This window comes from Monomorium pharaonis, chromosome 10 (assembly GCF_013373865.1).
Source record: "Monomorium pharaonis isolate MP-MQ-018 chromosome 10, ASM1337386v2, whole genome shotgun sequence".
In the NCBI taxonomy this organism is placed as follows: domain Eukaryota; kingdom Metazoa; phylum Arthropoda; class Insecta; order Hymenoptera; family Formicidae; genus Monomorium; species Monomorium pharaonis.
Window position 1 is genome coordinate 4,384,216 of NC_050476.1, and position 27,110 is coordinate 4,411,325.

A 27,110-nucleotide genomic window follows, 5' to 3' on the forward strand; every position below is an offset into this window, starting at 1 on the left:
TATTGAAGCGCGTTTTTTTTATCGCACATACAGGAGCAATCATAAAAAAGACTTTGGACCTCGTCCGTTGTGATAAAGCAATTCAACTTCGTAGCATGCAGCTTCATTGTTCTTTTGGAAATATGAAATCATCGCAAGATATGAGCGTTAACTCACTCGAACGAAATTAAACGTAGGAACGTTTTATTGAACCTATAAAAGAAGCAAGCATTGTGTGAGAAATAATCTGATCTAAAAGCACTATTTGATTAAGAGTTTATATCAATAATATGGTATTTTATCAATCCAAGATATTTTGAAAGAAAGAATGTCAATAAATGGCAGAATATGGAATAATTCGTAAATTGATGGTAATAAATTTTTATATCAAATATAACTAGAAGGGGGACATTTAATTAAAAATGAAAACTGAGAAAACAGAGCACGCGAGATAAAAGCTGTGAATAAAATCGTTGAGAAAATATAATGCAGCGCACGATTGATTTAAAAACTTTTTTTTTCCAAAAAAATTCAATCGGGGGATATATTGGTCTGAATTTTTAAAATAACCCGCGTATTATTGCTACTGTTCTGTTTAGATCTATCTTGAAATAGCTCAAGGTGCAAAAGGAGAGGAATCCAAAGCTGAATGTGACTGTGTACCTGTGACAGGCGTGTCATATGCATCGTGCCGCGCGGAAGGAGCGAGCGAATGCCCCGCACGTACACTCCTCCGAGGATTCTCGAGGATCTAAGAACTGAAGGGACTCAAATCTCTTGATCCCTTTGAAATTGGGACGCGCTCTGTTATCAAGCGAGAGACTCCGGATCCCGCGTACCGAACCGAACGAAAGACTCGGCTCAATACTCGGTCACGGTTTTCCTGATGATTCAAGCAACGGTATCACGCCGGGCTTAGAGTGTATTCGTGCTACTACCTCGATCCACGGTGTCTGCAACGTAAACGCGCCAAGGAAAAACGTGAATAAAGGTAAAGGATCGATATGCATTCCGTAAACGAAATAATGTATTTCTACCTGTCTACAGAATATTTCGCAGCAAACGTATTTAACGAACAGAGCGATTATATTGATCGATCTTTATTCAAAATTATAAATAGCTCAATTAAAAAAAAAAAAAATAATTCAATGAATACGTTAAAATGCGTATATTCAATAATCGATCTTTTGTTTCTCTAATCTTTTATTTTTATTTATTTGTAGTATTTACTACGAAGCTGGTTCATCGAATGAATCGTGCACAATTTCGAAGATATGAATAGGTCGCTAGATATACGTTATTCGCGGGACAATGGGAATCGGTTAATTGCGTTGGATATCAGAACCAATGCTTCGTTCCACGCTAGAATGAACATACGGATAAACGAGGGACAAAATCGATGACTCCGTAGCGATGGTAACCTACATATCGATGACCATCGAATATCGATCGCGTGTTTTCGCGGTAATGGAGGGTTGAAACGAGTTCGCCTAGTAGGCCAATCAACCGCCTAAAAGGTAGGTCGAGTGGAAAGTTTAACTCGTAATCCTTGCTTCGTGTATGCTAATAGGCGGCGTGCGGGCGTTTACTCCATGCATTGCTCACTTCTTTAAGGCCTGCGAGCGCTTCTACAACTATCAGCCTTCGTATTTTCGTATCATTAAAGCATTGCCTTATGCATTATACATTTTTCGTTACAATTGCTTTTAATATATAATTAACGCTCTTCTCTTTTGTATCAATGATTATTATCAGAGCGAGATGCATTGATTTAATTCTATCTGATGGATAGATATTCAGACTAATCAAACACAATCGATGTATGTACGAACGCTTGCACCGCCCGTTCGATCAGCAAAAGCAGAAGGGTGGATGACAAAGGGACGGAGAAAGGGGAAACTGAAATTCGATGATTAGCTAAATGACGCAGACCAGGCAATTGCGCTGTAGTAACGAGCGTTCCAGTAGCTAATTTATCTCTCTCTCTCTCTCTCTCTGCTTTTTTTTACCACTGCCAAAGCCCTGCCTCTTTAACAAGCCTGGAGGGCATATTGCGCGCTATCTGCTTGATTTGAGAACGCCTAGATTCTGTTTGTAGTGTATCTCATCCCTTCCATTGAGGTACACACATACAAATTCACGTACGTGCGCGCAGCATCTAAACAGCTGTATAGATAGCCAATCTGCTCACAATGATACTCTCGTGCGTCACACACATGCGAAATGTCTGCACAGAAACGGAACTACAAAAGATTCTGCAGGCTATTCTTCTTACGATTCCTTCACCTGAGCAGCTACAATAACACAACGAACGCATCGACGATTTGTTGTGGTGAATACGTGCGCCGAATCTCTATGCCCAACGCGGAACGGATACGGTATCTGCCTCTATTTTCGTCAGTTTTCTAATCCGTGGTCAGATCGTGCTTGCTCTGCCTATTGATGCCGATTACGTGATGCTCCATGGGGATTCCCATTACGATAGACGAAGGAGCGAATTTAGATTGATGCTCTTCTTCAGTAGTTTGATTATATAGTCTATTGCTTTGCGAAACGTGAATTTCTCCCCGTCAATGAAAGATTACAAACAAATAAAGTAACGTTGTTTTTAGAAATGTCATACGCGAGTATTCAGGTATTATATTTTTTAAATATATCAAGTTCTTAAATATTTCAACAACACACAATATATGATAGAATTTAATATGACTTGGTATTCATTGCTCAATAAAGTATTCGCAGCATTTTAAAGGAGGAAGAACGTAGTGACACTAGCTTAAGAAAAGGCTAATCCGGTATCTGGTTGAATTGGCAACCCTGGTAAACATCGCTATTTAAAATTTAAATTTACTCGATATCTAGAGTGCTACTTTACTTTTCTCCGTCTTCCCGTAGTCGCCAAGCCGCATCAGCTCTTTCCGTCCTCGCTGCGTCGTGACTTTCGATGGATAAGAAAAACATCCCCTGAGTTTGGTTATATGTCGAGTCTTTATCAGCACTATTCTACACTAGAAATTCTAACTCTCCTATTTTATCAAATGCCGTTTTTTTTCTGTTCTCCTTGTATCTATTTTTTATTGTTATGCCGATCTTGATATTTTATACTTCCGTTTCCATGAAATTTAAATTTAGAATTGGAAAATATATCAAAACTATAATGATTCTGTTCTCTATAACAAGATTATTTAGAATATTTCTATTGTTTAAATATATCTTTTATGGATTATTACATTATTACGTTAATAAAAATATGTCATTCTATTTAAGAAAAGTTTCTGATTTCTAAATAATTGAATTACCAAAAATATGTATATACATATCTGTATATTTATATATAGAAGCATTCTTTTGTTTTTCTATTTCCGTTTTCTTTCTTTTAGAACACGAATACAATTTTGCAATAAAGCCACAGTATCTTATGTGATCTTTCAAGAACACCATTTTAGGGAGATATGAAAGTCTTGTAAGGGGACTCACGCGACAGTGAATCATAAACATGAAAAGGTAAAAGACGAAGCATATTTTGTGAATACGCCGCAACAGAACATAAGTTTCAGAAAGCGTGAAAGTGCACATGCACGCATTTATTCGTCGTTGGTGCTTCGATCCATACCCGCCGCGTTATCACTCTTATTTTTATTATTTTTTTTTTCCTTGACATGTAGTGTAGAGAGCGTGCACCTATGCACGTACCGTGCCCTTTAGCTGCGCGTAAAAAAGGGCATTTTACGAGGTACCATTCACTACCTTGATGGATTTCGCTACGCAGCGGAAAGACGTAGATATATATGCAGCGTGGCGACCAGTTATGTTGCTTTGCTATTTCCAATTTGGTTTAGCACGATCACCGAATGAGATAGAGTGTACGTATATCTCGCGACAAGCCCCGTAAAAAAAAAAAAAAAAAAAAAAACGAGATTGAGGTAAAATGATTATTTCTCTGATGTATTTAATTTCGCGTGCATTCAAGTAAAATAATGAATTACCTGACGGACGTATATTAGTTATATTTCACAGTGATATAATTAAACATATATAAATGTCAGATAATTATCACGATTTTATAAATATAAATTATAAATAGTAATTAGAAATAATGGACGTAGCATTTCATAATGGCTTTTGACGTTAAAAATGATCTTTTCCAGGAGTTATTTATTGCACATTTCGTGAGATGAAATGAAATTTACGTTAAATCGTGTAACGAAGTACGTTGCCTCTATATAGATCATTTAAAGATATTTCTCCTTCGAGGGGGCTCATTTTAACATTATTCAGGGAGTTCATTGAGTTCTCATAGCATAGAGTTGTCGTTACCTGCAAATGTACACGTGACCGGAGACTTTAAACCGGGACAGTTTTATTAGAACGATTTTACAGAATTCTCGCATCTCGCCGACGAAATGTCTCTATCCGTGTGCCGTGAAAATTTGCATAGAGCGTGGCACCTGTTCCCATCGTTTTATTTTATCGCGCTTTCTCTCTCTTTCTCTCTTCCTCTTTCGCTTTTTCCTTCAGTTATTTCGTTCGTATGTATGTATGTAAAATCAAAAGTATTTGTAGTTTTTATTTTTTTTTCGTTGTAATAATCGAGAATAAAATAGTAGATTACCATAATTATCGAGTAAGTTAAACACCAATTAAAGCTATGACTTCGCTAGCAGGCTTGATCGAATGTCACAATCAGATTTTCAGAAACATAGAATTGTCAGTATTATAGCATTAATATTGCAATAAATCGTACACTCGATAACCCATCGAGTGAAATTTAATAGAACACATTGCGTTTGGACATATACATTGTGTTTGTACATACACTGTTCGGGTTGTGATCTAAACAAAATCGCGCGATGCTATCGAGTACGCTACATCGACGATTCCCCGGAGATACACGGAAAGTTTGTGTTCATGTTACAATGTAAACCAACGGCTGCACTCTGTGGTTAAAGAGTTATTACTCCATTATAATCCGATAGGGTTTATTGCCCATTTGTCATTAGTATTGACGAAACATTGCCCCATGAATACACCATTAATGTTATTGCCTGCTTGCAATAAATACATAAATTTAATCGATTATTTCTGTTATTCATCCGTTCGACGAATCGGCGAGTAAATGATGGCTCTAACTCGTAGTGAAACTGATTTGAGTGAAGTAGACTTTGGCGGCGAAATAGAGCTAGGGCCAAACTACTCGTCTGCAATTCAAATTTCTACCCCCTTATGCTTGCACTCCGCTCGTTCGTTCGCATCTAACCTTCTTCGACGGAGGGTTGCGAATTAAATGGATACAGATACATAAAATCGATACGCTTCAGCTTTTTCATTCGTTTCGCTGTATACAAAGCGTCCGTCATTGATTTACACGAGGGAATATACAATACTCAATTGCATAGTATATATAAACCTACGTTATCTATTCCATTTAGAATGCCTGTAGGAATTCGAATTACGTTCAATCATATATTAAGCGTATTATTTGATTATTTTATACAATGATCAGATTACGCTAATTTCCCAATGAAATTCGCATAATGCACATTTTATGTTTCAATAATTAATTATTATTAATTATAACAATTATAAATAACTAAAGATCAATTAGATTGATCTTATGATTATTAATTGTAATTAAAATAAGGTTAATTACTTGCAGTAAAAAATGATTTATTATTAATATTTTCCAATATTTTAGTTAAAATCGTATATATTTATATTAATGCATTTATTATAAAGTATTAATTATAAAGTAATATTCTAATAAATAAGTATTAAAAATACTATTTTATATATAATCATCAAAAGTTTATACTATTAATAATAATATTTGCAATTATCAATTAATAAACTCTCTCATGCGATAGACAATCGCAAGGATATTTTATCTTATTATACTGTTAAAGCGCATCCTGCACGACGAATGAGATGAATAATATATTATTAATGCTAGACTAGCACGACGGTTTCGGAGAGTTAATGTTTCTGCCAGTCGATTAATCCTTCGTTTGAAAATTATAAAAGGTTCCGCGGTAGTGACGACCCGTGAAGAATCGTGGGGTGCATATTTGAGCGAGAGTCAGTTCGAGAGCGCGTCGCCCTCCATTTTTTATTCAACTCGAAACTTCACGATTCTTTAGGCATCCCCCGGGAACTCGAGGACGATTGAGACTCCTGTTCCGGACGTTTTACCTTATCGTCATGCAGGAAAAGAACATCGCGAATAAGATCGGCAGAAGTGAAAATAGAACATGGGTTACTATCGAACGAAAGAATAAATACAAAATAGGTTTCTTCCTCTTTTTCCAATTCTTCCGTCTCTTATTTTCCGGTGTGTTAAAGATAAATGAATAGCAGCGAGCCAGAAAAGTGTCAGGAGAGTAATGGATCCCGAAAGGATGCGAAAATAATCTTTCACCATGGTTTTACGATTTCAATCATCGTTCGCGAGAGGTATTCCGGAGAGATTGTCACCGAAAACGAAGTAGTCGCGAAGTTGTTTACCGAGTTTCGCAGCTTTACTACGTCTAAACACGAAGTTGGTCAGCGTAAGGGAACAACAGGAAAGTCTGAAAAGAATCAACTGTCCCGTCTTCCTCAATTTCGTGCGCCATTATTAAACTGCGCACCTCTTTCAACGGCTTGGTTGCCGTTGAAAGTTCCGGAAAGGTCGTGAAAGGAATGGTCGATCGTTTCGCGAAAAGTTCGACGGACCCCAGTACCGTGCTAGATTGCTGCAAATTCCTACAATACGGAGACGCAGATAAAACATTTTGCCGGAGCTTGTTAGCCATCGATTCTAACGACCTGCCGAAGTGTCGGCTGAATTTCATCGTGGAGTCGCCGCTCGGATTGAAATTCAATGCATAAATTACGATACCAAACACCGGGAAAAGTAAAAGTTCGACACTGTACCGCGAGAAAGATTGCGGGCATTATGCGAGGGCTTTTCCGAGACAGTATCGGGATGCGCGCCGTTGCCGTAATACCTCCTTGAAACGATCTCCAATAACTCTTGCTTGCGAAGTATTACTGTCGGGACGGACGGACGTTTTCTCTGAATGTAATTTCGCGTCGATATTGAAACGTCGCCGCGACGTAACGTGACGACGGCCCTGTTATCCAATCCGATTACATGAAATTGAATCGCGGTAAACAGTTTCAAATTGCTATCAGTCACCATTGACTAGCGGAAAGCTCTTTTAAAATGTATTTCCAACTAATCTTTCACTCCTGTCGCTCGCTACCTTAATCGCATCTTCCTTTATTCGCGGTGGATTATGCGTGAGAATTATTAACAGATCGGCATCTAACGCATTGGGCATTTTAGCTTTTCAAGTAAAGATAAACGCGGTTCATCTCCGATACGTCTCTTTTACAGCGACCTTTACAGCCAAGACGTGCCTAACCGAGAGGACAATGGATCATTATCCCGCCACCCTGGCGACGGCCGATGAGTTTCGGTGGCCAAGTGTGCTCCCCGCCTGATGCACAGTCTTACGCCTTATTAAGGACAAACGAACGAGCTCGCCTCGGGGAGCTCAATCTCAGCGCGAAACGAGCTCCGTGTAATCCGAGAGCGAGGGGAAACGGGCGGTGAAAAAGCGAAAAGAATGGCCGGTGCGGGCAGCGCAAAAGTAACGAGACAGCAACGGCGATAAACAAAAAGGAAGGCATGATCGCGCCATAATGATAATCACAGTCGAAATAATGACGAGGATGATAATGCCGCCGTGTGTCCCTCGGAAGTCATGCCGCCACGCATGCAGCGTAAATAATGACATTAATTCGGTACACTGCAGGATACCCAAGTACGTCCCTTGATCCGGCCTTCGTGACGCTATATTCTGGTAACGTTGTTTCCCCGTGGCGCAAAGTTCCTCTCGTGGGGCAATCTGATCTTATCTTAGGATATAACACCAACTAATACAAAATTACCCCAAGAAATTCATGTCAAGTATTTTATATATTTTTTATTACAAAACTTAAACGTTATTTTCAAATTCTTTTCAAGCTATTTGCCTTAATATTCAATATAATAATTATAAATTTATTTTGAAAATGAAGAAAAAGTTCAAGGAAAAAAATTATAACCTTTTTTTTAGATTTTTTGCGAATTAATGGATTGACAAAAATTTATGCACGCTCTAAGTTGAACACTGTTCATCGCTTAATAAATATTGTAAGAGACATAGAAGCGTTACATCTTGCTGATGGAGTCCTCTAAAGTTAATAATGTTTAGCAGGTATCGAGAGAATACCACGGCAAATATTAATTATGAAATAAATTCGCCTCGATTACAAGCTGATAGTTTAATCATGGCCGTTTGTATTCTTGCTTTATGTTCAACGCGTACAAAACCAAGGATCTACATTATCGATTTAAATATAAATGCACATACGATGCATGTGAGTGCAATGATGCCGATGTTTGAGTCAATCAATAACTATTTCAAAGGTACCCTATGCTGTGACTAGCACACATGTTGAATTCGAACACGGGGTACGTACCACCCGTGGTGAATACCGCAAGGTTTTCAATACTGCTACATTATAAAGGGCCTTACTATGCAGAACTCATAGTGCTCCTTTAACACTCGCCCCTGTCAACTGCACTCTCAATTCTCCCAATGAATTATTCAGTAAATTAGACATAACAAATGTTCAACAGTTGATGCGCTTGGCACACGCGCAAAACTAATGCGGTTAATAAATTCAAGAATGCATCACCACGAAATGCGCGTTCAGTGAATCAATGGAGTATGATTCAAGTCACGATTTATAACTATTTTCGTTGCCAACAATGCAGTGTCGCGTGCGCGTAGCTTTATGCCTCATGCATTAATAGCAGCAAAAATACGCGAGATTATACACTAATATTAAAGAAGTAATACAAATATTACAAGTATAAATTATTCAAAACGGTCACTGAGAATCTTAGTTTACGGCATTTATGTTTTCGAACTTTATAGGACTCAATTTTCAGAAAAAATACAACACCATTTTAGAAATATGACCGTTTCTGATACATTCATCGGCACTTTCATTTTACGTACGTATATTCTTGTCGGATATGAAATTGAGGCGATAAAACAAAATATCAGCGACAGAGTTCACCTTTTGCATGACGACAACGTTCTCTCGTAAACAGAGCCGTAACGTGGTCTATTAAGATAACCGAGTCGTTGTTTCTCTACCTTTGTAACTTTTTCCCAACGAAACGAAAGACCTCACCTTAAGCGCGGATTGCCCCAAGAGACGGAGGTAATCTTCATTTAATTAAAGTAAATTTACAGTGTAATGAAATACAGCGATAATAGAATTCACTCGAGAGAAATGCCCCTAAAACCGTTAAGAGAATTCTCTTCAATGCTTGCGCAAGGAAATGAATATGCGGAATCAACTGGTGGTATCAGATTGGAAAGGATTACTGTTATGAAAATAATCGTCTGCCCCTTATAATATCATAAAGACATCGTAATATTGCATTAATGTTGCATAATTGTAATATCGTGCTATTAGATTTGAACAATTAATTACATATTAAAATTGGATTAATAACATTAAAGTATCATCAAGGCTCGTTGTCAAGTTAATGTTAAACGCGAATGATTCACATAAGATTACATTAAATGCAGCCTGTGCTTGATTTATCAACATTGCAAGCTATACAAATAAGTGATCGCGCGCGGAGCAATTTGTGGTAGCCGCTACGGGCCAAAGTCGCAGCCATTGCAGAATCCATCGGCAACGATCGGCGTCGGTGCAGATTCGTAACGTAGAACGACAATATGGGTTTGTAAACGGCGGCCGATTCACCAAATCGCATACAGCGCGAGGGGCACTGACGGGCTAGCATAGCAGGAATCCGTGAATGCATCTCGGTGTGTACGTGTGTCTTCCGCCACACGTACGCACGCATACACATGCGTTAATGCGACATACAGCGACCTGTGCCTGAGTGCGTGCTACGGGTCGGCATTAATCAATCTGTGCATTGATCAGGCCCACAATGCCCGTACCATTACATGGATCGCGCACCCTCTCGCTCTATATCTGGTATATCGCGTATTAAACGCACTGCCTCGCCACGGTGTCGACTGTTTTTGGACGCGCATATACGCACGCTACCGGCGTGTCATCCGTAATGGAATAATGGACATCCACTGACATCTGCAACGGCGACAGTTTGGTATGCATCTGCAGTATATCTCACGCGCGAATTCATTAGTGCCAGGAAATCGTGCTATGCGTATATGCGTCTTTTTAGAAAGACTTATACTTTATATTAAATACCTCGCAAGCCTTTATCAATCTCGAACTACCATACTGATCGTGTAATTAAACGTTACAAGAAAATATCTTAATTTAATCTCTCTCTCTCTCTCTCTCTCTCTCTCTCTCTCTCTGGGAGTAAATAATCAATAAATAAATAACATGTTTAATATCTGTCAAACTACTAAAACATAATTAGAAACCAGAAAAAATAATTTAAAAATCGGACTTTTTTATATATTTGTGTATATGTGTAGAAGGGAGAGAGAGGAAAAATTGAAATAAATTCAATAAAATGTTTATTTAAAGAATGTACTTATAAAAAAATATAGGAAGGTTACTAATACTGGCGGACTTCTACCACTATTTCGTTTTTTAAGCAGTCTTTATACAAAGAGAAAAATATAAACAAAACAGTTTTAGGAAGTTTAATATTAGATCATTTTTTACAAACCAGTAATAGTGACTTATTTTTGCTATTTGGTTTTTATATTTATTACACAAAATATTTATTTCAAATGGTGTTTTTTATGGATACGTCTTTTAAATAAATATTTCTGTTACTATTTTTTATTTCAACTATTTTTTCCAGCAAAAACCCTATAGGTAAAAACGCTACTGTATATCATAGACAAAAAGTAAAAAACAAAGGACTGTGTTAGTCACAACATGTCATATTTATATGCTCAAATTTAATACACATAAAAATTAGTCCGTGTTTGATAATAAAAAAATGATTAACGGCTAGTGATATGAAATGTAATACTAAATCGAGTTCACGACTCTTTAATCGACCAGCAATCCCGAAGCTGCTCCCGGATGGTAGCCACCGACCTAGGAAACGTCCGAGGGTTGCAATGGGAAAAGGGATGAAGGGATTACGCGGATACGTTAAGCCTCAAGATACTCCCTTCGCGCCTGGTTATACCAACGTCCACCCACCTGTCCGTCTCGCCGCGATAGGCGCCTGACAGAGGGCGAGGAGGGTAACACGAGGATGGATCTCCGGTGAGGATTTTCTACGGGCATGTTTGTCCGATATATCAGTGTGATAGTTCGGGGATGAGAAAGGCATGCGAGGTGCTCAGAATCTGATCCCCTCAGTTAGCACTTTCGGCGAAATATAGGATTAGCTGGCGAATTCCTCGCAACCAATGCGTATATGTTTCTTACAGATATAATATGCATAAGAGAAACAATAAATAAATTCGAGTTACTATCATTTCTGCGCCAAAAATTATTTTGATATGACGAGAATATGTATTCAAACTATAAATAAAATAATTTTTGTGAAAATGGATATCACAGAAAGCATTTTTCGATGTAAAATGTACGTTACGATAAATACGAGGGAAAAAAGTGAGTGTAAAAGAGATAAAAATTAAAATGTAGTTTTAAAAAGAATTCAATATCAAACAATAGAGAGAGATATTTATATTTAGAAAATTTTAAATATATTTTTGCTATAATAAATAGCGTCAGAGTGATAGTTTCATCAGGTTTTGTTCTATTTTTCTTGATAAGCGTCAATAATTTTTTTGTGCATAACAAAACTTTTATTAGCGTTTCGTGCTAGCATTAATAAATGCGACAAGTTTCAGTGATATTAAACAGATGACGCATAACGTCGTAGTTTATTAAACGTATAAACTATAAATTAGTTGAACGTCACTGTACACGTCGGTTAATAGTTTAAACTTCCTCAGGAGACCGTTTCATAATGTTTGTACCTGGGGTGAAATTTACAACTTTTCCGAACTCATTACTCGTGAAAACCACTTTTACGCGGTCGGTCAACTTTTCGTCTGTATCGTGAAATACGTTTTCACGTCATGCCGCTTTAATAGCTTGCCACCAGTTGCAGGAACAAGCCTGTACGAGCATTATAAGCTTCGCCGCAGCAACCTTGTTTATTAACCGAAGTTTTTTATTTACATACGGACTTCTTACTGATTACTCAACAAAAAGACTACATAAACTATTATTTTAATCCATGAATATGCAAATATACATTTATTAATATACATTTTTTATTATATAATAGAAGAAATATACTAAATAATGATTTTATTCCTTCATCTTATTTTTAAGAGAAATTTTATGTATTACTTTCAATTATTTTATTGATCAGTTCAAAAGGTTTCTAAAAGAAAATTTGTTTTCAATTCGAATTGGCAGACAGGAAACATTTGTAGGAAATATAAAGATTTCACAGGTCGATAAGACCAGTGCTCAAAAAGGATACCATGGCGTTTACGCATCGGCAAAGAAATTTGAGTGAGCAAGCCAAGCAAATATCCGGAGGGTCTCAGCAGTAGAGAGGTAAATCGGGTTCAAATCAAGTGGCGGTAAATGCCCCGGGCAGGCAGGCTAAGGCGGGATCTGTGAGGACTAGGGAAGGATAGCGGTGCAGATGAGAGAGGAAGAAGAAAATAGAAAAGTAAGGCGGGACGGGATGTGTACGCGTCCGCGAGAAAGAGAAAAAGTGGCGAGGGTGCAAGGGAAGCTGGCGTGGAGCCTCGAATAAACCGACCTTTTTCTTCGATTTTTTCCTGAGAGGCCGTCTGGGCGTCTCCTTCGATCATATTTGCATTTTAGTCATGAAATTTGCCTCGGGACCCGTTATATCCGTTTACCTTACTGACTCTCACTCGCTCCGTACCGGAGCTCTTATTGGCCATTTTAAATCGGCTCGTCATTGCTGCTATCGCTGCATCTTATTGATCGACAATATCTTCGATATCTTCGCACTTCTTTTCACCATCGTCGAGAGATTCCGTAATTTTCGAACACATTCTCTTCTCAATCGTATCTTATTTTTTATTGACTGTCGAAGCAATAATTCTTCAACGTACATAAATTGAAATACATAACATCTCTTTTTTTTAATATAAAATGATGTTCTCATAAAAAAGTATTTTCACGGACGGATCACAAGAATAAAGAGCATTTATTAAAATTCATTTCAATATCGCATAAGCAACAAAGATTGAAAAGATCGATCCGCCGACACTTACCCTCGTCGGTGGAGGTTTTGATAAAATAATTTGTCGGTGCTTGAATGTGTGTGTGTGTGTGTGTGTGTGTGTGTGTGTGTGTGTGTGTGTGTGTGTGTGTGTGTGTGTGTGTGTGTGTGTGTGTGTGTGTGTGTGTGTGAATGCAGATAATAGGTGGGCATCGGAGCGGTGATAGGAGAATGAAGGGGTGAATTCACAATGGAGGGCTGGTCCCTATTGTGTCGGACGGTCAACCTCGACTTCCAGGGACACGCGTCTGATTTTTCGCTTCTGAATAAAATTATGATAATAATGGAGCAGACTTTTCTCGACGCATCGGGGTTATCCCATTCTCTCTAGAATTTTTATCTAGCGTGCATGATTCTTTTGAATCAAAATAAATGATTAAGAAAAAAGTTTAAATATATGTATTTAAAAAAAACAAAAAATAAATTTAAAGCAAATAAAATATATACTCGAATGAAAAAGTATTTTTAGGGACTATTTCACATATAATTTAATATGCCTAATATCTTTACATGCGTAATTTGTCCTAATAAAAGGAAAACTCCCATTGCAGCAATTCGCAAAGGGACATGATAAAACGAGTTATCGCGGCGGTAACCGCCACCGTGACGAAGCGGATCTTTATCCTTTAGCGACGACTTTAGTTTAGTTATCTCCGATTATCTTGTTAACCTCTGTGTGCAGCTTCCACGGAACCTTTCCTATCGCTGCTCGACCGTTTTCGCCAATATCGCTTTTCTCGGTATCGATTACTCGCAACCGACCACAACGGATTATATGCCAGGCAGGAGGCAGAAAGAAGAGGCCCACCTACCCGGTAATTACCACCGGTAATTGACTGGTCTTAATTATCGCGAAATTTTATTACGGATGGAAAATATAGTTTTAATAAGCTGCCTCTGAAGCCCGCCCCTCAGACTTGTATAGACGCGATTCTTCGTGGTTAGGCCCCTCGAGACGTATAGCGGAGTTCAAGGGGTGGTACGAGAATCTAAACTAAAAGGGGGATCAGAAACAATTTCGAAAGGGGACGAGGTATTGCCCCAATAATAAGGTGTAATTAAAAATGATAATCTCGTACGCTTCCGCACTTCGTTACTCGCATAAATCGATTCAAATGTCGGAACGAAGCCGTCTTCAAAGCCTAAATGAATTCTTAACGAGTGCTTAAGTGCAGCATCAAACATCTGCCAAATGTCGATAATTACGTACAATCGAGCGCTTTAAAACTGCTTGTTTGCAGATTATATAGTTCTTAATTTCTTATAGATACTATCAGGATAAATTATTCAAATTATTTTAGATACGTATTTCATTTTCGTCTTATTTAATAGCATTCATTCTAATCTATTGTTAATTGATACTCGATAAAATTTATGCATTTCAGAGTATTTAGAAATAACAGATATTTAAGAATATTTGAGAATTAATGATGCAGCATAAACAATTAAATCGAGCGATTCAGATATTCTACTTCAAACACAGCGTAAATAATTTTTGCATGATGGATTCAATGTGATTTCACTGATTTCGTAGGAACATAATTACGTTTAATTGGACGAGGCTAATTAATAAACTACAGTCCGGGTCTTTTACCTCTGGACCACGGTCGTCAACCGCGATGTAGTAGGTCAAACGAGCGGGGACGCATATAAATGTATACAGACAGCGGGAACAGACAAAACGGATGAGGTATACAGAGAAAGAAAAAACTGCGTATGAAAGAGAGAGAGAGAGAGAGAGAAAGAGAGAGCAACGCAACGCGAGAATGGAGTATAGATCACGGGGCTAATAATTATTTGTATTTGAACAATACTGTCGTGTAGAGCTTGATTACTAATGAAATTGTCATTTTCAATGATAGCGCTGTAATAGTAGTGTGCCTAGTGTGCCGTTGGTTAACAAGATAATCGGAGGTAACTAAATTTTATATAAATCCAGGACTCGTTTTATCTCGGTCGAGCGAAGTAAAAGCGTAGTCAGGACCAAGGGGGTGAGGAGGATTACGGTCAAGCGAGCAAATATACAGTGCATCATTATTTTCAACGCCATGAACACCTTATTATATTAATCAGGAGTCGGTTACGATGGCGAAAGATAGATAACCGAGATCGCGCTGCTGTTAACCACGTTATTTCAATCGCCGCGCCGATTGATTGCGTAATCGAAGCGTTTAATTTGGCGCAAGAAGCCCTCGACAGAAGTGAGAAAGCTTAATCAGGAGTTGGGAATATCCGCGGCCCAATGAAAGAACGAGTTAAACTCGCTTTTGATTACGCACCGCTCGTGCACACTACCAGTTACGCGATACTTTAAGCGAAATGAAAAATTCCACTCGCCCCAAGATCGGTTAAATTCGGATGTAACGACGGAACTTTGCCTTTAACATGAAGCGGATAGGGTAACCTTGTTAGAACGCCGCTGAAAAACGAAATGGGGTTTACGCGGTGGTGGGAAAGTGTACGTGAAATTGCGCGCGGTTGCTGGAATTATAATGAACATTGTTGAATGCAGCGCATGTAAGTAATGAGCTTAAAAAGCGAGTTGGAAAAATAGAAACGTGCGACGTTAGTTTGGTTCACGAAGGAAATGTTTTAAATATCTGTAATTCCTCTTTCCTTACGCAACAAAAAGCACGGCAACAGATTTGCAAACAGCGCCAACGGTATAGAAAATAGAATAAAACGCTCAAACTGAGAAAAAACTTTTATTCTGATATGATTATATAATTCTCATAGAATATGTGAAACTTTTGTTATTTTTCAAAGTACATTTGTTGAAATGCGCTGCATTCATCGAAAGAACTTCTAAGAAAAAAGGAATTACAGATATTTAAAACATTTCTTTCGTGAATCAAAACTCAAGTCGTATTTTTCTATCATAATGCATAAAATAATTTTATTATTCCACCATAAATTCTGTTTTTCTTTTCGCGTTATAGACAAAACAAAATAAGCTGTGTGAAATTTATATGACAACGTGAGAATAATTTGCGATCGCTGTTTTCAATGAGAATAGATGATAGTGACGTGCCCATTAATGAACTTAATCTAAAAATCGGTTTTGCCGGCCCTTTAATTCCGTAACCGCATCCTCATTAAGTTCGTTAACACCGTTAACTTGGCTACGTACGCGGTGTTCGTTATTCTCGTACGCTGTAAAAACTAAGGTGTAACAACGAAGGCAATTACCATCCACCGTACGATAGAAAATGCCCTCGAAATCCATGCTTGCCGGAAATTGCGTACTACGCACTTCTGTCCTTCCTACCGCACGCTTACACAGGCCGGTAAGGCGCGCAACTTCCAATCCCAATTACTCCTCTAGTGGATAATGGCCGGATAGTTGGCAGTTAGCCGATGCTCGCTATGGCGGCCGATTAATTGAAAGGTAAACTTACCAGTCGACTGTGGCCAGACTTTCAAGAGGGCTGCTGGAGAGAAACAGCAGCTCAACCGGGGTAGAGGGTGGTAAGGCCAGCCGGGTGGAGCCGAGAGGAAGATATACACGCCGGAAAAAGGAGGTAGAGTAGAACGGGCAAGAATGAAGAGGGTATGGGCCCGAGAAGGTAGAGAAGGGTTTTCGCAGCGGCACACAGGGGTGAGGCGTCTCGTATAAAGGGTAGACGGTTTGGGAAGACCGACGGTTGGAGTCGTAACACTTACCTGAAAACAGAAGAGAAATGGTTGGTTAGCTAAGCTAATACAAATAGCCGAGGCAACCGGAAAAATCGGTTCGGTTAACCTCACTTAACGCTGTAACAACCGTACAATCTCGCCGGTTTGTATCACGTCGCGTGTATACCGCGTAGTTGTTTTCCCTACTGTGCGCCGGAAACGTTTTCGGGAATGATGTTGTAGAGAGCACAGAAGGATGTGGCGAGGTATATTCATTATAAAGCATGTTACGTCGGGGGAAAAAATTGAAACACGCGGAGGCGTGTTTTTAAATAAATTGCGCGCAGTGATGCGTCGAACGAGCGACTAACGAGGCACGTTCCGACAACCTGAGATTTTTTTTCGATAAAAACTATACGGCGAGCGGATAGCGAAAATTCGAAATACGATGAAACGCTTATCGGTTTGTTTCCTGAAAAATATTTTGTATTTATATTAACCAACCATTGTGTTGGCACGAGATTCGTGATTCGTATTGTTTGCCGATTTTTTTGTCTACTATCGAAACCGCGTAATGAAAATACACAAAGAAACCTTTTAGTTAAAATGTTATAATCGCGCAGAAATGAGTTTGGACCTCTCATTTCGCGAGTAAGCATCAAAATTTTGGGAGTTTCTAAAAAATATATTTTCCAACGCACACATTATTAAATTTCACAACAAAGGTTCTACATGCAGATGTTATGCGGATTTATCAAAAAGACCAAGTAGCACTTAAAAAACGCGCCAATAAAAACCTTCGAGCGGCAACTGAATACTTTTCCAATTTAGCGATAAAACTGCTTACGCGCGGATCATCGTGAACACGAGTGAAATAATCAAAGCGGGGAACGTGAAAAAAAGAAGCGGAACAGGTAAGCCGACACCGGAGGAAAAAAGCTTCAACCGAGAAATTGTGGCGTGAGGGAGGTAACCAGACACTGGAGTGCCGTAGAACCTCTTTACTTATTCGTACCGCAAACCGTGCGCTTCCCCCAGTTACACGCTAATTACGCGAGTCAAAATTGATGGTTTCGCCACCGACACGGTAAAACGGTTTTAACTTTACGTCGTCCGGTCGGCAGATACGCGCGCGCGATTCTTTTTCTCTCTCTTCCTCTCTTTGGCGTTACCTTTCCTGCTTCCACGACTCGCTTAGGAAGCTGCCTAATACGAACGATGCAATTCAATGCGCATCCCGTGCCATCTATCTACAGGACCGATCGCTAATTAAAGAAAAGGCCTCCGCCGCGATTAATAGACACTCCGATTAACTGGCATCGCTTATTGGTTTCCCCTGCCCCGTCGCCAACATGATGACTATGCCTGCACCGTAATAAAGGGTTGCATCGTTAAAGAGCGTTTGATAACGGCCTGTAGCGCCAGCGCCGCACTAAAAAACCGGCACGGCGACGCGCAGAAACCGCACTTATTGCGCAATCTCGTCCGGTTTGCGTTCCAGCCGGTGTATCCCGCGTAACCAACCGGCGGAACCAGCTCTGAATTTATTGTTTGGCAAGATATAGCAAGAGAGAGAGAGAGAGAGAGAGAGAGAGAGGGAGGGGAAGGAAGAGGAGGGAGGCGCGACGATTAATAACAGTCGGAGGGTGAGTTCTGCGCTTGACGTTGAATCGCTTCTTGCCGGGCGAGCAACCCCCTTCGGTCCGTCAAATTATAAGGTGCGACGGGAACGACGGTTGGAAACTGACGTGGAAAACCCTACAACCTCGAAATCGGAGGGTTCTCCGTTCGTCGTTTCGATGACGATTTACTGCTTCATCACCGTGTTAATTATTACTTCATCATCGACTTGGCGTGTCTTTCAGTTAGAGCAGATCATTAACCAACGCGTCTAAGCAATTGTCACTGATCGATAAGTGAAAAACACACTTGAAAAATATATGTTACAATATAAAAATCTAGAAATTTTCTTAAATAAAGAAATTGTTATCCCTAATTGCATAGATAATGCACTTTTATTATGTACATGATCCAATCTCTTTAAAGTTTGCGATATGTAAGAATTTACGTCCTGTAATCAATATTTTTTAAAATGCATAAATAACTGTTAATCAATCGCTGTATCTAACAACTTACGAAAGACAGTTCTTCATCAAATTATTATTACACATGCCGATGCCAGAGCATTTTCACGATTTCCCCATATTTCATTCGTCATTTCCGTGTTTTTAACGTTTTTTTAATTCTCTTTTGAACCTTCATTTCGTCTCCTGCCATGTATGTCTCCCTCCTTACTTCAGTAGGGAAGAGAGCATGTAGGGCGCAGTCTGTTAATTACCGGAGTTTTAATGAGCGGAATTGCGCACCCTCGCGGCACCCTCGCCGTTTTCTTGCCGTCTATCCTCACGTGGCGAATTGATATCGCGTAGCTCGCGCTACCACGTGGATCGACGTGGAGATTACGTGTCACAACTTCGCCGACGGTATCGTTCTCGAATGCGTGATGCGCTTCCGCGGTCGCATTGTTAGTCGCGCGTCTGCTCGCCGTGGACGGAAGAGGGGTGCAAATCGTTATTTTTAATTAACAATCGACGGGAGTTTCGACGCGACGGAAAATATCATCGGCCTTATTAACAAACGCCGCGGCTCGGCTAACGACGCATTAATTTTAACGAACTACAGTCGCACAGATATTATGCTCTCCCGTTTTTGACGCTGCCGTAGAGACGGCAAAGAATGATAATTCCAAGCAACAGTATTTCCGCTAGGTCGTTCTAGATCTCGTGAAGAGGAAAGCGACACCGATCGTGTCGAAATATATTTGCAGCATACTGGTGAGACAATTACAAAATAAACACGTTGCGTTTTGCTTTAATGTTGCTTATACACAGTAATTATTATTGGACATATTTAAAAGCAATCGCAAATTACTAGTTGTATACATTTCGGCGATGCATTTTCAATATACGCAATTTTTATTATATTCGCATTATCATATTTTCCTTCTCATCATATCTTCTGCCTTTTTTTAGAATTAAAAAAGCCGCAAATAAGTGCGTGAATATTTGTTTGTATGTGCGTGACGTTAAAAATCTGACTCGCAATTTTCACGCGGCTGTATCGTGTAACCAAAATACGCTCTGTTCACTTTTGAAATTATCATTCTATTCGACGACGAGCATCGTATCGCTTGGCAAAAATATACGTACATGCAATATGCGTACAGTTTTTCGTCGGTAGACGATTTTTCGTTCTATTATTTACTGATGGCAGATATTCCCTGACGCAGACTTTGGTATCTTCGCGCAATCGGACACGCGATAGTCCGGGGCTATCGAATACCGGTCGGTGTTATCTCTCGTCGCCGAGTGCGATCTATTTTTGGCGGTTAATGGAGTTTCGACACGACGGGAGGAAGAGAGAGAGAGAGAGCGCCACAGGGTTGCACAGGGATGAGCGGTGGAGCGTGAGGGAGTAAATGCGTTTCGGCCAATCAACGCTTTGGAGTCCCGATTTTCGCATTTCTTTCCTATTAAATCGCCCTGGAATAGCTCGTCGGGTTCGACCGATGTCACCGTAGCTATCCCGTCTGCCCATGTTGCACGGTGCGCGTCCCCGGTAGCGCGAAATTAATCGAGATTCGATCTCATCCGAGGCGGCGCAAATTGGAAACTACCCTCAGAAACTAGTTCCGCATAATTTCGACGGGAAAACAAATCTCGGGAGCGGGAGGAGAAGACCCCCCGCGGCCGCAACCGATATTGTTGTTGACGCCGCCGTACAGTGCGGGCTCGTTGCGCGAAATTCCAAGTTCTAGTGAATTCCGATCGATCAGCAGGTGCGCGTGATACGTGGGCCGCTATTAATTTTTAAGCATCGTCGCGTAACCACGCCGAAAATAATGCCGCGTGTAACTCACGGATACGTTACGGACGGGGGGGGGGGCGTAATATCCTGGGTTACGCGGGCATCGTTATACCGGCGGATAAGCAGATTATTCGAAGTGTATGATTATGTACTTGCATTTGTACATTTTCAACGCACGTAGGTGGTCGGAATTACACAGGGACGGGGACGGCAGGGGTGCGATCGGACGAATTTCATTTAACAATACCAGCGTTACAGCTAGCGTTAACGCGCGGCGCGGCGCGGCGCGCAGTCTGCTTTGCGAGCTCGCGTGCACGTGTACGGGGAAGCTAACGGGAATTATTTTCTCTGTCACGGCAAAATGTTGCATAGAAATGCGGTATTTTAATGTTTTCCCATAGTATAAAAGAGCCTTTCATGTCACGGAGAAATGAAATTCTAGAATGCGCCCGCAAACATGATGAAAGGCGGCGCGGTGCAATTAAAAGTATTCAAATGCATAAAAGAAAGGACTTTCATCATGTTATTTCACCGAACTGCAAAATGTTAATATCGCCGACGACGTCGGTCGCGTATGACGTTCATCAATATCTGCTTTCTTAAGTTTTCACGCGCGCGAACAAAACTGCACTGTTGAATCATGTTGACATTATTAATGCAGTCTAGCAGAGAAATATAAGTGTTTATAAGTGGTTAGATCAAATTTTGCACCGACCGGTATTTCCCTCGTTATCAATTTCCGCTTGAAGAAAAAGACGAGACGCATTAATTCACGCGGTTGTTCACGAGGTCAGTGAACTCCGAGTTACTCCATGCCTGCAGTCATCATCGCCGCCGACGTCGCCGTCACCCCCGCTACCACCAACACTGCTGTCGGCGTCGCCGCCGTCGCCGTCATCATCGTCGTCGTTGTCGTCGCCGTCGTCGAACGAACTCGACTTGTAGGACGCGTATTCATTGAAAACAACTACCAACGCGTACCTATGTACGAGGGGTACATATGGAGGACGTTCATCCCCGTACGAAACTTGAAGGGGTGAGAGCTTGAGTTCGTGCGGACGTGAGAGGGGTTGGCGTGAGGGCCGTATGTGCATGTACATACGCGAGGAGGGAAGACAGAATATCTGAAGGGTGTGAAAGAGTACGGGACCGTGCGAAACGAGACGACGACGACGTCGGAACGAGGGGGCAGCAGATGGAGAAGGAGGCGGAAGAGGAAGCGAATATGTATAGAAAACGACGGTGCGTGGGGATAGACGGCAGTGCACTGCGATCAAACCAAGCTGAAAAATATGCGTGTTCTCTCGCGTCCCGATTATTCTCTCCGCGCAGCACCCTCGGTGTGATATGCGTGTGTTGGCCGAACGCGAGGCGACGCGATTCGACACTACGCTACGTTGCGTATCATCATCGATGACAAAGGGAACGAAAGACGAGTCTTTCTATTCCAATTTCTGGCCGACCTGTAATCGCCGAGGGTCCTTTGATGTGCCCTCTCCAATCCACGTACGATTTACTTCTTTTGCAATACTTCGTGGGTAGTTGCGACTCTCTTTGTCGCGGGTAATATGGGCGCCAAAGAGACAATGTCCACCAGTAAGACGTTTTGTTCTTGTTGCGTCTAACGTTTGCGAACGATTGAAAGACTTGTCTATCTTTCTGATTAAATTGTTATATCGAGCGTTGTAGGAAAGTGTTTTCTTTTATTCAACTGTACCAATATCCAAAGAAAATAAAAACGTTCACTACAATTGATTTTTGTTATTTTTGCAAACATTATTTTTAATCCTATCAATATATTATTATAAATGTTAAATTTCTTATTTTAATTCTTTATTTAATTAAATAAGAAAGCTCTAAGAAAACTAGAGACCTTTAATGTAGGTGACTATTTTATTAAATTATCCCATACCACCGAAGCAAAATAAATCTACAACTCGTTAAGACGAAATTCGAAAGATATATGTGATATCTCGAGATAATTCGAGATTTCATAGAGTCACTTTTCAATGCTTCGATACGTTTTATTTGCCAAAGTATTAAAAAAATGGCATATGTTATTCACATATATGTTATTAAAAATTGTAGTTATTAAAAAAACGAAAATGCAAAAGGTACATAAACATGTGCACTGAATAGCTACGTTATATCTAATAAAACACAAAAACAAATGAAAAGTATTATCAATAATTACACGGCGCGGATAGATAAACTCCAATCGAAATGCACGCCAGGAAAATATTTTTTATCGGTTATTCACGGCAAGCAGGCATTAATGTATGCAAATATTCGAGGTTATGGAAGCAAATATTTACGCTGGGTATCATACATAAACTGCATTATGCACGTTTATCGCATTTATCAAGAGTGGTGTCTCTACGTAGATTTTGTTGCCTCGGGCGCCTTCGCTCGCCCTTTCCTCTTTGCTACATAAATGTGTTCACGGAATGGGGGAACTACAAGTAAAGTCTACAAAACGTAACCAGCTACCCGAGATGTTCGTATTTTGAGATATTGTTCAATTCAAATGAAGATGTATCCATCTCAAATGCCATTTATTGTCTATATATATATATCATCTTGTATTAAAATTGAAATTATTTTATGGAATATCGACAAGTCGACATAATACTGTATCCAGAGAATAATTAATTAAAAAAATAAAAATTGCCAACTTCTATTGCTCCAAGGTAATACGCAAAATGCACCGTCGCTATCAACTTTTTTTGAGAAGAAACTCTATAAGGGCGTACGCAGTGAGTGTGCGCGCTCTTCGGTAACGAAGCTCGATTTCCAAGTCAAATGTCTGTAATGCAATCGACCGCCCCAGGAGCGTGTCACTCGCGCAGCTGTATTGACAGCAGTCAGTTGCCTCGAGAAAATCATGAAGCCGGAATCAGGTGCAGCTTGCGACAGGGGCCGCGGTCTTCCTGTCGTCTTTCGTTCTAGCGCGGCGCGAAACCAGTTTAACGATTTCTCATTATCCACTTAGCGGGCATCATTTCTGTAAGTGGCTCTTCCAGCCGGCTCGAGGAAGCGGTAAACTCGTGTGAAAACGAGCCACGAGTCTCATCGTGATATCTACGACCATCGTGGCGACGACGAGCTGCGGAATTGCAGTTTCGGCTCGTAATCGTTTTACAGAGACGGGTTTTCTTGCGGCTGACACGGCAGAGATACTCGGTCGCGGGACCACCAAGATAATCCATTTGTTCTCTCTCGGAAAGAGATCCGGGCCGCAGCTGAGAAAAATTATATGGGAGTACTGAAAAATGTCACCGTTCCGCAAAGAAGTTTCCCATGTTTATCCCGTTACACTTAAACTTACTTCATCTCGCTTAAGTTCAATTAGATTTCCCGGAACTTTATAATAACGTTATTATTTAATGATATTACTCGTATAGTGATATTTTGCAGGCACAACTTTTATAACAACTCGGTCGGTTAGCGAACAAGTACGTAACGGAGTTATTTAAAAATGGAAGCTAGAAAAAAAAGTTACAGCGTCTCGAGTAAAATCGTTAATTGTTTTGATCGAAACTTGGAGAATTAATTGAGCAATCGAGGAAACCAATCGCAATGCACGAAACAATTTTCCTGTAATTGCTTCAATATATTGATGAGGTTTTTTTGACCGAAAAAGATGATGATACATGCTAACAAATGGAAAGAAAGCGTCGAAAACCAGTCCAAATATTAATCTCGTTGTTACGTTTCAATATCACGCAATCTCCGAGTAATGAATATTTTTTTCCGGGATGTGCGTGTATGTATATATATATATATATATATATTTGGTAGCTTTTCGAATGTTCTCCCGGCAACTTTCCAAAATAACCGTTGCGGTTGCGTCGCCGAATGTTGGAATGATATGAGCATCGTATTTTTCATATCGCGCGGCAATCTATCCCTTTTTCGAGAGTACTCTGCGCTCGTCAAAAGTTTAATTTAGCCGTCAGTGGAGATACCAGCCGTAAATTAAATATCAATTTTTACTTTCTATCGTCATTTTTGGACGTTTTGAACGTCGTTGTTTAACCTGCTCAATATTATGAACGTTTAAGGGGCATTTTATATGCAATACAGTACGTAATAGCTCACGGATATATCGCAATAAATACGTAGGAATGTTAACATCTTATCGAGACATAAAGTATTTGATTTTATTACATCGTTTTGAAAATATCATTCGATAAAAATAATGATATCGATTCTAGATGGTCGTTATACATATGACATAAAACGTACGTGGGAGGATAATTTTGTATGCATCATACATCCATAACTTTAGTTCATTTGAATTATTTAATGTATTTAATGTATTATACAAGAATAATGCTTATATAAAAATAATTATTTTAAAAATAATTATACAGAGTTGCCGTTCATAATTGTAATAAAAAGCGAGCGATTTTGCTCTCGCAAACATGAAGACATAATTTTAATCGTATATTTCAAATGCAATATTATTGATATTTAAATGGAACCATGCGAGTAAATCGGTCATCTCATTTGGATTATTGAAACTTAAAACAATTGGACGCGGATTAGCGAGCTCGGAGCAAAATTGTGAGCATGCAACATTCTTTTATCCGAGGAGACTTCATCATCACCTCGAGAAGACGAAAGAATGAGGAAGAAAAGAAAAGACAAATTCCAGTACGTAGGTGTACGAAAATATTCAGCTCTTCTCCGTCAACATTTGTCCGTCATGTTCTCGAAAAGAAACAAATCAAATTTTTCTAGTTACACGTTATTACCTATATGTACATCACAAATATAAGAGACAAAATTTTCTTACTTTTTCCTTCCCTTTCTCTTTTTTCTAAAATAAAATATATTATTATATTAAATTGAATAAAAATTTAAAAACATACTATTTTTATTTTTATTTCTAGCTTTTATCAATCTCTCCTACAATTCAATAACAATATGTCGATTGTATAGATTTCTCCTTCTCTGATTCCACATTCAATTCTTAAAAAATTAATGTTTGAAAGAGTGAAAATTACAGCAATAAGTTATACAGCTCTACGGTATAACCAGAATAAAATTTCAAATTCAAGATAGCTTATATACATATACGGCCATATAGAAAAGTGTATTAGAAGAACACAAAGAAATATAAGCGTGAAAGAGTGAGCGAGGGAACACGTGACGCGCATGCTTTTGTGTCTGTATATGTGTGTACCAACAAGCTTACGAGATTTATCGGTGGAGGTGCCAATTTACACGTATTTTGTTCTCGCTGTGACAAAAGGTGAGAGCGGAAAGCTGGTCGAGGGTAGTGCATGCGGGTGGTACACAAGATGATGTGCGAAAAAAGAAGAAGGAAAAGAACCAAGGAAAGACAGAAAGAAAAGGAGAAGCGTAATACAAAGGTGGAATACGGCGGGACCCGTCGAGAATAGTGGTAGGGTGACACGTTGCGTTTCTATTGAAGCAAGACCGAGAAAGAGACGTCGACCGATCGAGGCTCAAGGCAAGAAAGAGTAGTTGAAGCTGTTATCCCAGGGAGAAAAGGAAAGAGGATCGGAGCTACCTGTTATGCAGATTTTGCATCGCGGTGCATCTAGCGCGTTCCAGTACAGTTGATTTACTCGGTACATGCGAGCGCGAATTGTTTTTGGCGGACGTGCGGTTTTATCGAACGTTGATCGAATATCAAACGACGGCGCCCGCACTCGTGTCCGCCTCTGTTTCGCGCGGGTCCGGAAGCCAGTGTTAAAGAGTCCAAACGATGGCCGAACAATCGCCAAGCGTTTGACAGTTTAAAAATGATTTAATGTCGGTACAGTCGACGTTATAACGCGAGCTTTATCGTTACCAGCTTTATCCGTTGCACGCACTGAAATAGGTTTTTCGAGCGTCATAAAATCACCTGTACTTCAGTTTTATCTCACCTCAAACTATCAACGAGGACGCTGTATTTTAATTCTGAATATGTTTGGAAATATTTACGATGATACGGATAAATTTTTCGATTGAAAAAACTGCAACATATATACATATATCCGTTTGCTATGAAGTTACTGGCGTAACTATGCACTGAAAAATATCTGCTGTTAAGAAAGCAACTATTCAATTCACTTTTTTCTTTTAATAAATAATGGTTTAGCTTTAACAAAAAATATTTTGCTGATTATAGTCTACAAATATCTCATACAAATATTCATTACAAATTTTAGAAAAGACTCATTGTCATGTAATCAAAAAGTTAATACTCTTTTGAAAGGTGTAATTATACTTATAATTATAATTTATAATATACACTGAAAAAAATTAAAGAGATTAAAATTTTGTTTTAACTTAATATTTTTGATTGAAATATTGAGTAACGAAAATTCATAAT

The 27,110-nt window shown here is 39.5% G+C and overlaps 1 long non-coding RNA gene across 4 annotated transcripts in view; it reads right to left on the reverse strand.

The window, feature by feature from the left end:
• Positions 1-27,110, reverse strand: part of LOC118647587 — a 440,336-nt gene that overhangs the window by 97,658 nt on the left and 315,568 nt on the right. Inside the window, exon 3 of one of the 4 annotated variants that reach the window (XR_004964787.1) lies at positions 16,675-16,939. The exons of 2 other annotated variants lie outside the window; for them this stretch is intronic. This is a non-coding gene — a long non-coding RNA (uncharacterized LOC118647587). Of the gene's footprint in view, positions 1-12,843; positions 16,940-27,110 lie in introns of those variants that run through there. One more of the 4 variants, XR_004964784.1, reaches the window with a different exon arrangement.